At 44.5% G+C, this 13,409-nt stretch overlaps 1 protein-coding gene across 4 annotated transcripts in view; it reads right to left on the bottom strand.

Moving 5' to 3' along the window:
* zbtb46 (zinc finger and BTB domain containing 46) overlaps window positions 1-13,409 on the bottom strand; it is a 55,778-nt gene that overhangs the window by 14,913 nt on the left and 27,456 nt on the right. The window lies entirely within an intron of this gene.

Below are 13,409 nucleotides of genomic sequence, written 5' to 3'. Positions count from 1 at the left end.
GGTGCTGAAAGCCACACAAACTAAAGTGTAGGCGGCAAAAGACAATGCTTCAGAGCATTTCACACACCCCTCTTTTAAATTCATTTGCGGGATTACATGCTTCTCAAGGCTGAAAATCCTGACACTCTTGAATTAGTGAAAACATTTCAAAGGAGATAAAACAGGATAGTGGTCAAACAACAAAAACCCTAACACTGTACTTGAAAAGTTGTCACTTTGTCGATTTAAATGTTTCACCTGACAGCGATAACAGCTTGAGTGAAAAAAAAAAAAAAACACCATATTAAACCAATTCTTTCAAAGCTCTCAGCCGAGTCATAGTTTACACCCAGTGTTTTCAGTAGCGACTACCAACACGTCACTGCTCTGATTCATCTCCCTCTCTCTCCTCCACTCCCTAACGTACCTCATCATCACCAGCCTACAAAAATACAGGGAGATCATAAAAACACAGTGACAGAGAAAAAGTCAGACACAGACGTGGTGTGTATGTGCGTGCGTCACATCTACGTGTGTGTGTTTGTGTGTGTTTAGCCGTCACTGTCGTTGAAAGCCGAGCGTTTAGAGAAGCTGTCAGCAGTAGACACGCCGCTGGAGGTTCCACTGTAGATCTACAACACTGTCAGACCACATTGCTGACGACGGCTTTGCTCAACGCTACCACGGAAGCACACACACAGGCAAATACGGACAAACAAATGATCTTAATTGACATTTAACTGATGACAGGTTGCTTTCGCTAACAAAGACTAAGACAAAAATACACACCACGCACATCAGCAACTTAGAGACTTTGAAAGAATGGCTTGTCTACACCAAAAACAAACATACCCACAGACTTCTGAGCGCTAATGCAGACTTGCAAGTTGCCTTAAGGGGGGTGTGAGTGTAATTATGGGTGATTGTTCTGGACAGAAACCTTCTGACATCCTAATATATAAGTCTACCATTGCACAAAGGCCATGCGGTGACAGCTGAAATCACACTTAGAGCTAATGGGGAATAAACAAAGTGAAGACAGAAACGGGTGATGCGGGGGTGCAGGGAACAGCAACAGGAAGAAAAGCAAAGAAACAAAATGAAAAAGAAAAAATATAACATGGGAGCAAGGCAACAAATAGTCCTATTGTCCGTTTTAACTACAGTCAGGTTGTGCTAAGTGTTTCCTGTGCAGCCCAGTGCTCATCTGCAGCAGGGGGAGTCAAGGTGACAGAGACAGTGGTTTGCCTTCACGTCTGGAATACCGATGGGTATACAGCCTCTTCACAGCTTATTGGGTCACTGTTGACCCCCCTCTCTCTCTTGTTCTCTCTCTTTCTCTCTCTCTCACACACGTATACACATTGTCGGTCATTTTTCATGTTCAATATAGATAAATGATCATAGATTGGATGGATGGATACACGCGCTTTGTATACACATACATTAATCTGAAAAGTGTAGAGATACCAGCGAGGACGTGGGGAAGGATACGGGGCGTGACAGATAAGAGTGACATACATACGAAGTAATCAGCAGCAATCAAGCTACTAGCAGATACAGAGAAGAATTTTTGAAGAAAAAAGCGGCAGAGGAAGAATGAAGAGAGAAGAGAGGAGGCAGGAACAGGGTAGAAAGAGAAAGAGACAGAAAGACATTAAAAAAAAAAAAGGCAGGGGAGTGTAAAGCGGGGGTGTTGAGCTGTGGAGGAGGCACAGAAGATACACACAAAACACACACGCATGAATCCACGCGCACCCCCCCCCGGTCCACCCGCGCACACACAAACACACACAAAGTTAATTAAGGAGGGGGTGTCGGGGTTGGCGCAAAGGGGCACGAGGTGCAGGAATTCATTAGAGCTCTGCCCCCTCCTTCAGTGGGCAGCCCAGCAGCCACAGGAGTCAATCAATAACATAGATCTGCTGTTGGCCAACAACAAATACACACACACACACACACACACACACGTATATGGAGAAAGGAGAGGCAGACAAATGGAAGGAGAGAGGAAGTGAAGGAGAGAGAGAAAAGAGGGCCACCTCTGACCCCCATCTCCCGCCACTCATCTGTTCATTGGACAAGTGAATGACCCCTGACCACTTTTTCCCCGCATCCCCTGGACACGTGCATCTACAGATGGACCATGTCCACCCTCCTCACAGTCATACAGTAACAATGCTTCAGTCACACACACACTGCAAAGTAAATGGGCGAGTTATGGAAAAGTGATTGCTCGAAAGTGTCTGTCTTGTACCAAAATGCGTTCGTAAAAGGCTGCCTCTGTCCAGTCGACACTGTGCCATGCAGCATAAAGTATCCTAGCTTTCATATTCCCGAGACTAAGTGTGAGATATTAGAAATTCGAATCCAGCTGACCACAAACAGGCTTCTGCACCAAACAATCTGAACACGCACACAATCCTCATTTACTTATATAAGCTTTATCATCCATGCGGAGATAGTACGTTACTTAAACCTCATCCTTGTTCTGACAGATAAAATCATTTACCACACCAGAAACAGTGGCACCTAATCCCATGCACGCAGCTTATGGATTTCATCATACGTGTGCCGGGTTTCACTGGGGATTTATGGACACACATATTGTGGTGCCTCTCAATGCAATAGGTTTATCTGGAGTTTTACAGACAATGTGGTTACATCACTCCTTTGTGCACATATGCTAAGTGTTAATGTACCGCTTGTCACGAGACAACCTATGAATTTCAATGGTATGGGATATGCCTTTGAACAGCATGGTCAGATATATATATAAAAAAAAAAACAATAGCATTTTCTTCATCTTTTTTACTCCTTTATTCTGCCTTTACAGTGCAGTGGTCTCTGTACAGTGAAGGGAATTTTCATTTTCCCCTTCATAAAAGAGTCCGAATAATTTAGATTTCTGCTTTCTGAAGAGATCCTCCGTTTAATTTGGTTGCCATGGCAGCCGGGCACCCTTGGCTTCAACATTTATGCTAAATAAAACCCCCTTTTAAAAGGAGAGACAAATATGTGGAAATGGTGGTTCTCTTTGTTCGTGTGTGTGTGTGTGTGTGTGTGTGTGTGTGTGTGCGTGCGCGTGAGCCATGCTGCAAGCTATGTGGGTGCCTGAGTGGGAAAAAGCAAAGGCAGAATAAGACTTGCCTTGGAATAAAAGGTATGTGTGTTGAACTATACTTCAAATGTGTTTGAGAGGGATACTGCATTTATCATCCATTGAGAGAGTTACGGCTAATGGATAGAAGATACAGTTTTATGTTCTGTGGTTGGAGGCTGCGCTGTATATCTGAGCGTGAGTGTGTGTGTGTGTGTGTGTGCGCGCGGGTGTGTGTTTGGCTAGGGGAGTCGTGTTATTAGAGAGCGCACTTTGACGCAGTAAAGAGGAGGCGAGAGAAGGCCTGAAAAGGGAGGTATGGGTCAGCTGACCCAGTTTGACCTCTGATCTTCTGTTCTGATTGTGCTCAAAGAGTGTGTCAATATGTGTGTGTGTGTGTGTGTGTGTGTGTATCTCAAAATATGCCTCCTTTCTCTGAAAATGAAGCTAAACACTCACTACGAGGGAGTTTCCAATTTCTAAAAAAAGGTGATCGAAAAAAAAAAAAAAACACTGATACACATGCACTACTTGCACACTTCACAAATACGACCTGGCTGTTGATGGTCACACTCCTTCAACACCTCTAGTCACACACACACACACACACACACACGCCCATACACACAAAACACACCACGCCTTCAAATCAACAGAGACAGTAGCCAAACACAATGGAGAGAAAAAGTCCAGGGTGGTTAAGCAACGAGTTACTGAGGCTTGTCGACCACAAGAGAGCTGTCAGAGAAGAAAGTAGGGCTTGTGTGCATGTTTGAGTACGGGAGTACAAACAAAGGAGAAAGACTCGTGTGTGTGTGTGTGTGTGTGTGAGTGAGTGTGTGTGAGACAGAGAGAGACACAGAAAGAAGCCTTGCCCCAAGTCTGCTTGGTTAATGGCTCGGCCAGCCTGAGGTCAAAAAGGACAAGGCATTACAAGAGCTGTGTTGTCACAAGACTCTGCTGCTCACCGTATTGTCTACATGACATTACAGCGACATGCTTCCAAACGAGAAAACGAAAAGTCTCTCCTTCACCTTTTTTTTTTTTTTTTTTTTTTTCACAAACAGTTCCACACACTGTATGTGTGATTAGTGCGTGTTTGTCCTCGAGTGGACAAAGAGGGGAGGGAAGGTGGAACTTGCTTCCTCAGCATGCCAGAGTTTGAGAGGGTAAAAAAGTAATTTCAGCTGAGAAGGGGGAGTGAGGCACTAAAACAGCTCAAGAATTCAGAGGCAATTTAAAAAGCAGTGTGGGAGAGGGGAATGAAAAAAATGCTGGGTTAAAAAGGAGGGAGGATGGAAAGTAAAAGAGGTTGTTATTCTCTCTCTCTCTCTCTCCCGCTCTGTCTTGGTCTCTCGTACTTGCTCTCTCTCTGTTGTTTTTAGGGACTAGCCGGGCCACAACCTCCAGGAGAGATAGGGAGGGGTGGGTGGTGGTGGTGGGGTGTGTGCATGGATAGGGAGGGCAAGCATAAATCAAGCAGAGCCTGAAGGCTTTAGAGGAGGGAGGGACAGAGGGAAGAGAGTGGTAAGGGACAGGGAGGAGAGAGACAGAGAGAGATGATGGTGCTGGTGGTGATGGTGGTACTGCTGGGGGCTTGGAGAAAAAGAGAGAGTGTGGGTGGAGGGGAGGAGAGGAGAGATGAGGAGCACAGCGATTGCAAGGGTGGTGGGGTGAGAGGTGGACGGTGGGGTGATGGAGTGTGGGTGGGTGAGTGAGGAGAGGTGAGGGGGAGGTTACAGAGGCTGTGGGAGGGAGGGCGGATGCTGATGGTGGGGGTAAGCAAGTGAATGTGTGAGTGCGTCTACAGTAAGCTAAAGTAAATTTGAAAATGCTCGGTCCACGTTAAAGATGGCAGCGCTGCGAGATGTAATTAAACGTATGGATGATGAGGGCCGTACATAAAGACGTAAAGCCTGTCAGTCACCTCTAACATAGTTCCACCATTATCCTAATAACAACGTAGTCACATCCACAAATGCTGTTTGCTCTTAGAGAAGATGCTCACGAGAAAAATGTTCCTCGGTTGACCAGATTTGACCTTCATCTTTCTAAAGACCTGCTCACAGTGGTAAACGGCACAGCGTAAAATTCATCGCTGTAGCTGAACAGCTAACATAGTAACCAGCCTGGCTACTGCGAATCAGTCACAATATCTCTCCGAGTTTCTTCTTTGTACTGGTCCGTTCCCTTCCCCTGGCATTTTCTTCTCAGGAGGTGGGAAGAAAAGCTCTGCGAATGAGCAAGTTCGCTAACTGTTGCTTAGCAAATGGATTTGTGGTAGGTTCCTCACATTTGTGCCAAACACATAATGAAGGTGTAACAAAGCTAATAAAGTTATGCATCCATTTCAGACTTGATAAGTGGGGAACGTTTCAGTGTAAAAGTTCATCAAAGCTGCCTGACTATGCACGCTTACATTAAAAAGGAAATCACAGGTTTTAAAAGGATAATGATGACAATGATATAAGTGAAAGTTGAGGGGACAACTTTGCTTCACCTGTGATTATCTCTGTGTTGCTCATTTTAATATAGCTAGTCATACAATACTAATATAATACAGGATACTAACCAACCGGTCGAGGCAGCTGGCCGCCCACCCTGAGCCTGGTTCTGCTGGAGGTTTCTTCCTCTAAAGGGAGTTTTTCCTCTCCACTGTCACCTAGTGCTGCTCATGTGGGGTTGTTATATCTTGTAAGGTTTTAAACCTTAAACACTGTAAACTGTTTTGAAATTACTTTTGTTTTGATTTGGCGCAATATAAATAAAATAAAATTCAATTCAATTCAATTGAATAACTGATAAGCAGGTGATTATACAATGGTGATCGATATTTCAACACAGTAGGTTAACAGGTAGCTATCCATGATTCAGTTGCTATTTTATGGTACTACCATTAGGTGAGAAATGTGTCTGTCTTGGTGTTTGCACGTAGTGTACAGCTATTTCTGTAGAAATACAATAACAAAGAACATATTCTTTTTCCACGTTTAAGCGATTCGCTATTCATTGACATCTATAAAAATCTGGTCAAAAGTCATTTTCGTTTCAGTCATTTTGTTTTTGAAATTAGGTGTGATGGTGAGGGCCCAGTCTTGATGAGGAAGTGAATGAGTGAAAGAAGGGAGGAAAAGGGAGAGGGTGAGTGCGTGGGGGATGGAGAATTGCAGGGCTCAAGGTAATCTGGGGAGTTAATGCAGCTTAGAGGGACTGAGAGTGGGAGGGAGGTAGAGAGAGAGAGAGAAAGGGAGAGAGAGAGGGGGAGTGATGGCAGAGGGAAAGAGAATATAAAAATAATAGGGTCAGCAGGGAAAGAGGGAGAGAGAAATAAATGAAGATGTATCAGAAACAAAAGCTGAAGCAAGTGGGGGGGGGGAGTAAGAGAGAGAGAGAGAGCAAAAGCTGAAAAGATGAGCGAGTGGAGGGGTAGAGAGTGAGCCGAGTGAGTGTATGAGATAAAGAGTGGGCTAATGAAAGGTAGGGTGAGGCTGAGCGAGGTGGCGGGTAGGAGGGAAGTCGAGAGAGAAAGAGAGAGAGAGAGCGGGGGAGAGGTCTGCATGGGGAAAGAATGCTGGGTGGGGAAGGAAGGCAGACACGCTGGGCTTTGTGCTAAAAGCAAAGAGGGAGAGATGGAGAGATTGAGAGAGAGAGTGCAGTTATGTCTTGGCTTTATGCACAGGGGAGGAACTGGTGAGCAGGCACGAGCCCAAAAGCCCCGTCCAGCCCGGTCCAGGGTCGCATTTGAAGGGTAGGAGAGAGAGTGCTTGAGAGCAGGCATAATGGAAAGTGGAGGAGGAAAACGACAAAGACTCTGGGTGGGGATGCTGTACAGAGCCTGTGGGTTAACACACTCACAACACAGACTCACACTGACCAGCTCAGAAGCTCGAGGCAACTAACTAATCAGAGTTACTTCTTTACTGCTCCCTAACAAACAATAATCAAAATGTTTACAGCTCGACATTGTGTAGTGCATTATGAAACTATAAATTAGATTAATTACATGTTAACACACATAATATACACATGCAAAGCATCAAGGTGAAGCAGATATGTTGTGATTTGCACCATTAAACCTATTTCCTGCAAAAGAAGTCTCCATCAGAAAACCAAATTGTGCTTTCCCCATTTGCAAAGCCTTCATAGTTTATATCTATAAACATTTGCATAAGTATGCAGCGCCTGCTTCTTTATGTTTGACTCTCCTGGTCTTCTTTCACCTTTGCTCTGTGACATGAGTAAGTGCTACTCTCCTAAAAGGCCATCGGACCAAAATCACAAGGCAGAATAAGGATGATCGATGCACGAGAATTAAGAACGAACGCACCTGTTTCGAGATAACTCGTGAAACTGGTTCAATTGTATGGGAAATGTGATGGAAGTGTGATAATAGCTTGGACTAAATTGGTGGAAGTATATGTGTATACATATATATATATATATATATATATATAGAGAGAGAGAGAGAGAGAGAGAGAGAGAGAGAGAGAGAGAGAGAGAGAGAGAGAGAGAGACCCACAATCAAAAGGCTTGCCTAACAAATGTACAAAAACAGAAGCATGTAGATACACTGCAAACATACTACAGTCACAACAGGTGAGAGGTGACCAGCGCAACAGGTTCCTTGACAAACAGTCACAGTGTCACTGTGCTCCGTCCACAGAGGGACGCTCCTCTGACTGGGGAGCAGGGGGTGTTACATATTCTCTGGTGAGCATTAGTGTGTTGTCGGGCTGCCCACTGAGCAGAGGCTATTGCCCCTCTCCCCTCTCTATGCTCATCTCTCCCATCTCATAACATTAAGACTGTGCCTCTCTGTGCTTGTATCCTTGGCAACCTGCCTCCAACAATGGAGAGAGCTCTGGCCTCAGCATGGGAGGAGTACGATGCCATAGAGAGGAAAAGCGAGGGAGATAGAGGGAGATGGAAAACTGGCAGAGAGGTTGGGCAGAACAAGGGGAGTGGAGGAACGAGTCACAGCGTTTGCTGATCTCAGACATGTAGATCAAAATGAGGGTAGAGAGCAAAGGGTTAAACAGAGGAAGGAAGTGAGACAGATGAGACATAGGTGAGAGAGCCAAACCTGTGCAAGCTGTGAGCTTAGTGTAAGTGGATCAGTGAAGATCTGTGTCAGTCCTGAGCTGACAAAAGTTGGACACACCTGAAGACCAAGGAAGGACGGATCTGGACTGTAACCCTTGCACCATGAGCCTCCACGAGCCTTTCAGAAGTTCAAAGCATGCAAAGACACCACTGTAATAGAGGGCGGCCTTGGTGCAGCTCTGAATCTATAATCAGAGTAGTGGTGCTTGCAGCTGATTATGTGCAATTAACGTGTAAATCACATAAACAGAAAAGTGATTTGAATCATTTTTATTTTCACTTGATTTAAAAAAAATTTAAGTTATTCATATGTTTCATGACCCTGGGACTCTGCAGGGGAAAATCATGCGGTGAATATGACTATGATACGTGTATAAGATGTAAGAACAGTGGAAAATCATGCTGTGTGGACAAAGGTGGAAACCACAGCGAGGGACGCCTGCGTACTACAGGGGACTGTGTTCATCTTCTCTTCTCCCACTGCAGCTGAGCTGAGCCATTGAGATTAATTGCTTATGATCAAATCTGCAGAAGCTTCGCAAATTAAAGAGTGGGCCACCCCGCCCCCCCCCCCCCCCCCACACACACACCCCTCCTTCTCCCTCACCTCCACAACACCCCCCCTGCCTCCCCTGCAGCCAGATCCAGTGGACACTACATGTGATGAGCCCCGGAGCTTATTCAAGGCTACAAACGTGTCATTTCCTCTTTCCCCAGAGAGAAACATAAAGCTCGGAAAGGGCTCGAAATGGAGCAGGGGGTCAGCCAAATAGTGCAGACACATGCACACACACACACACACACACACACACACACACACACACACAATACCTCGCAAGCACATGCACATGCTCACACACAAAGTGTGCAAGAATCAGTGCCCTAAGCAGAACTGCTGACATCTCACCCCGCTTCTCAAAACTGCTCTTCTCCCTGCTCCTCTCTCACTCTCTCATTAAGAAGCCATTAGAGAGAAGGGCAGCGTGAGACCACATGACCCCTTCCTAACCCCTGAAACACACCCCTGAAAGAGACGAGACATAGAGGGAGGGATGGAAAGGGAGCAAGAGAGGACAAAAGATACAGAGTCAAATAGCAAAAGTGAAGGGAGGGAAAAAGGGGACAGATAAGAGGGTATAAGGGAGATACTGGGTAGAGGTGAAAGGTGAGAGCTTATGTAAGAGTTCAAGCAATGAGCAAAATGAAAATGAGGGTAAGCAGTGAGGCATCAATCAAATAAAAAAATGGAAATATGTGAAATGATCTAAGAGAATTTTAGTTTTTCTATAATGCAAAGTAGCTACACTTCACAATGAGTTCATTTCCACTGAGGTTTCTCATCATCTTGTAGCAAGTGACAGATCACCTCACAACCATCATGAAAATTTATAGAAGACACGTATTAAACACTCTTACATTTGCACTGTAGAAATGTGATAGTGTACTGGCAGCTCTGTTTCACTTGCTCCTGTAAAACCTTTTACAACTCCGATTAGATGATTGGTGCTGTTTGTGTGTTCAGTGAAAGGGTAGAGAGGCTGAAACATGCTAGATAGAGGAGATATGTATGAGTCAGAATGGAAGAGAGAGGTAGAGAGGCGTGTGATAAGTACGCAGTCACTTCAAGAGAAGGGGATAATTTGGGAGTGGAGGGGAAGACGGCTAGGCTGCTTCCTTAGTCGGACACAGGAATGTAGAGCGGGCGGATCCCAGTGTGTGTGCGTTTCTATGTTTATGTGTGTGTTTGTGCCAGACAGAAATCCCTAACCCCCACAGACTCCGGCTCCACTTATCAAGGCCTGAACAGAGGGGTATGGAGGGGGAGAGAGGAGAGAGGGGTCTGGGTGTCCTGCCCTATCAAATCCACCTCTAACTCCCATTGCTGGCTCCCTCCTCTCCTGTACAAAACACACGCACAGAGAAACACAGTAAACCTTGAAACTGAATGTCTCTCGGGCCAGAGGAACTATGGGAAGGCCAAACTGTGTAACCACAAAAAGAACAAAAAAAAAAAAAAAAAAAAAAACTGCCAGGGTGACAGACAATTACACCACGCTCACATGCAAACACACACTCTGTCTCTCTACCTCTCTATCTGTCATGTTTTCCCACACGCTCTTTAAACAAAGTCTGAAACTTCTCTCGGCCATCAAACATCACCTTTTATCACCAAACAAGTCTCGCCCTCGCTCTAAATTCAGATTAGGGCCACTTTGTTTTTTCACCGGGGTCAGGTGGAGTCTCAACTAGGGAATTAGTGTTAATGATAACAAAACAACGCAGGTATCTTTCTTGTTGAGGGTCCCACCTGAAACAAGCCTCTGACCCACATTCCATTTAGAAATTGTGGCTTATGATGTAGAAGGGTACGGGCTGAAGAAAGATAGAATAGAAAGGAGATCAAGTGGATCAGATTAAGTATTCTTTGCATGCTGCTGCTGGTGTATATGAGGGTAGCGAGGAGGAAAGAGTTGCAAGATGAGAGGGGGAGGAAGGTGGAAACAATAAGGAGCACAAGCAGGTGGGTGATTTGGGGCAAAGGGGTTGGGGGAGACAGCAGGAACAAAGGAGTTTTGGCCTCCTTTTAGAAAACTAACATCACATCCAATGAGAAAGAGCAGAAGATAAGGAGTAGAAAGTCCTGACATTAATTCCAGGTTAGCTGTTGTTGCAGAGTTTTAACATCTAAATGCTAAGTCTCTGTGAGGGAATCTGTGATTCTGTAATTACAATAAAGTTGCTTTAAAAAGGCACTAGTTAACAAATGATCTCAATTATTTTGTCTTTGCATCGGACTGTTTAGCATCTGAGTGATGAAGAACAGTCATAAGCAAACGGTGTAACCGTCAAATGTTAGTTTTAATTGATTACGGTTGGCTTACCTGTGCCACAATTAGTAATAATCTACATTAGAAACCTCAGCTGCACCAGTTTTAGGTAGAACAGTCGCTATAACATTAAGTGGCATGTCCGCCCTAGTAGCCTATATCCACTGTGCATGTGCAGTATGTACATTAACATCCAGGTATTACCTTTACTGCTTCAGTTTGTTTTGTCCAATTGCCAAAGTAGCTGTAGAGGGAAAATAGTCGGTGGGGAGGAGGAAATATCTGTAACGTACGTGAAGTGAACATTTAATACTGAGTTTATTTATTTTTATTATCAGTGAAGCAGTTAACTGGTAGGTAACTGGAAACCCTTTATGTTCTTCATCTTATGTTATATGTCCTGTTAATCCTGTTTCTTGCCTCCTTGGCCTCTCCATCCTCACAGCTGAGTGACTCAATTACATGACTACTGCACTTATTGACATTTTGTAGTACATTTACTGTTAGGCCACTACAGGTCAGAGGAAAACATTGTACTGTCTGCTCCATTATATGATCTGACTGTTTTAGTTACTTGTTTATTTGCAGATACAATCATCAAATACAATGTAGTCAATTAAAAGTGCTGTATTATAGCTAAATAATTAACCTAACATTAAAGAGTATTTAGGTAAAAACTCAAATATCTGTCCTTTTTTTATGCTTTTTAATAATTTCCATATTTTCCTACTTTATAGCTGAAAAATATAACATCAATCCGCAGTGAACCATTTCTTGTTCTCTGCTTTTTTTTACTGCTCCTAACTAAAGGGGAATAACCTAAAAAGAAGAAATGACACGAATGTTGTTTTTTCTTTTATTAAATGAAATTAAATCAAATTAAACTCTCAGGAAGAAGGTTTTTCAATTAGTTCTCTCCTTGAATCTCCACATGAATTAAACCTAACACTGCCCAAACATTTTAGATTTCTGCAGAAATGTTACCTATGAGGCACAACAACAAACTTCTAAACTCTAATCGTCTGGCAAGCTTGCAAAAAGCACACAACTTAAATAGAGAATCGTATAATATTGTGTCAGTAAACCTAACTTCCCTGTTCAAGCGAATCGCGCAAACCTACAATGTGACCTGGGTCATTTGAATTATTACAGATGTCAGTGTGATTATGAAGTAGTTTTCTAACTTTTGACAGAACCTGAAAGTTCTGGTTTTACACAACAAACAGACACAGATCCCACTAATGAGGAGAAAGTTTAACCCACAGCCCTGCCTTCATGTGAAGCCCATAGACTCGCTGCGAAACCACAGAAAGGCACACATACTGCAGACGAGAAATGGCCGTAGCTTCAGTGTACACGATGAGTGAAAACAGAAGTGACAGGGTGAATTGATGGAATGGAAAGGAAGGTCCAAACAGACAGAGGGAAGGAGTGATAGAGGAGAGAAGGAGGGGACAAATAGTTGTGAAGGACAGAGTGTGGCTTCCAGGACTGTCTTCAACGCCTCTATAACTATCAAACCCAAGAAGAACCACGCACAAATACACACACAAGCTCTTGTGTATGTACACAGCCCAAGCCATAATTGTCCCCTGTGGTGATTTTGGCCTCTCCCTCCTCGTTTCTCATTGCTGTTGGCCAACTCTTCTGTATCTTTAACACTTGCTTTTTTCTCCTCTTTTCAAAAGGAGGGGGGGGGGGGGGGGGGGGGTTGTCACAAGAGAAGGAATGAGGGATGAAGGAGAAAGAGAAAGGAAGGAGGTGTGGAAGGGTGTGACGGAGGAAAGGGGGAATGAAGGGAAGGAGGGAAAGGAGAGAATGAATGTGTAAGAGGAAGGGAGACTTTGCCCTCCAGCGGGAACACTCCCACGATTGTGTGTACACTTGTGTGTGAGTGTGTGCACGCGTGTGTGTGTTTGTGTGCTAGCTGCACCTCAGCCAAACTGACACACCCACAGGCTGTAGACCTCTATATCCTGTTCGGGTTGTCCGTTTGTCCAAACATCATGCACCTCCTGCCCTCATCCCCTCCCTCTGTCCCCCCCCCTCCTCTCCCCCTTTTCTAACTGGTTTGATGGGGGTAGAGGCTGCCGAGGGAGTGAGTACGGTAAACAGAACAAAGGCACCTTTCTAAAATAAACAGACCGGGAAAGAGGAACTTCAGGTCGACTGAAAACGAGAGAGAAAGAGAGCACAGATCCAGTCATGAGCTTACTGTAAATCACTTTGTTTTTTAAAGGAAACTCTTCACGAAAGTTAGTGTTTCTGCTTCTCCCTGTCAGTCAGTCAGTCTGCCAGCGTATACATGTCGGCCTCCCTTTCTCTCAGATACACACACACTTTACTAGTCTCAATATCCCGGCTGCTTGCGCTCGACTAACTCTTGTTGAATGCTGGAT

Source organism: Anabas testudineus, chromosome 7, assembly GCF_900324465.2.
Source record: "Anabas testudineus chromosome 7, fAnaTes1.2, whole genome shotgun sequence".
Lineage (NCBI taxonomy): Eukaryota > Metazoa > Chordata > Actinopteri > Anabantiformes > Anabantidae > Anabas > Anabas testudineus.
The sequence above is the reverse complement of the archived record's forward strand: the minus strand, read 5'-3'. Positions and strand labels throughout refer to the sequence as shown.